Raw genomic sequence first — 1,209 nt, 5'->3', positions numbered from 1 at the left:
TATTTGCACTAGAGAGCGAGGCAGGTAGAGTTGTCTTGAGTGAGGTGGCACTGGGATGATGACGTCACAATCTTGTCAGAGGCATTAGCGGTCAGCTGACGGAGAAGCGGCCGGCGGCTGCGGGCCCTGAGTGTTCTTAGTGCTGGTGGGGGCTACCCACCTGACGTGTGATAGCTACTGTTAGGGTCACGCTTTGCACTTGCAGCGGACGGCCCAAAGTCGCAGGCAGGCGGCTTGTAGATGCTCGTGAAGTGGATAATTGTTGTGAGGTGGATGTGTTGACTCGATGCTTGTAGCGTATCTGCAGAGTGATCCCTGAGGCTTCGCAGGCAACGGCTGGTCGAACACCCGTTTGCCTGCTGGAATAAGTTAAGCTGAGGTGGAGTGTGGCAGGAAAGTAAGCACCATGCTCGTGAAATAATGAACCTGTTGTAAATTCCGGTAAATTCCTTGAGAGTGGAACGCTAGAGGCGAGCCGGGAGGAAGTTCGAGGATCCGAGAGCCGCCTCCGTCGCGTGGGACTTGGTCGTGCGGCCTCGGAGGATGGTTAGCGAGGCCGAGCGGCAGAGGGAGGGATGATGTCCGGCAAGGGCCTCGCGTGCGGATATGGCTGACCCGCACCCGCCTCCTCCCACGCCCGTCGCCCACCCCGGGGGACCGAGTGACGTCGCCACCTGTCTCTACCAGGACACCTTCACCGTGCACCGCGTGGCCGCCCAGGTGCACAGCACGGCCCCGCAGCTGGACCCGCAGTCGCTGCCCCCGCCGCACGTGCCCAACGGACCTCTCTTGAACGGCCCGCACATCCTTCCCAACGGCCCGTTCCCCTTGCGGAACGGCACATCCGTGTCCATGGGGGGACCACACTCGGGGTCAGAGGCCCAGGAAGGTCCCGAGGGCCTGCCCGACGCGCCTCCCGCCCTCACGTCCTTCGGCCGCCCCGCCATGCCGTTCTCGCCCTACGTTCCGGGAGGACAGCTGTCGGCCCTCGGGGGCGTGTTCCAGCAGAGCGCGTCCCTGGCGCGGCACCGGCCTCTGGACCCGCGCGTCGAAGAGCTGCGGGGGCGGCGCTCCCCGAAGGTCGCGGGATCCCCGGTCGGACGAAACGGCTTCTGTCGACCTCGTCGGGTGACCTTTCTGGTGGAGCCTGTGCCCGAGGCGGACGAGAATGAAGAAGAGGACGAGGAACTGAGTTCCCTTCATAACAAG

This window comes from Penaeus monodon, chromosome 21, assembly GCF_015228065.2.
Source record: "Penaeus monodon isolate SGIC_2016 chromosome 21, NSTDA_Pmon_1, whole genome shotgun sequence".
In the NCBI taxonomy this organism is placed as follows: domain Eukaryota; kingdom Metazoa; phylum Arthropoda; class Malacostraca; order Decapoda; family Penaeidae; genus Penaeus; species Penaeus monodon.
The sequence above is the reverse complement of the archived record's forward strand: the minus strand, read 5'-3'. Positions refer to the sequence as shown.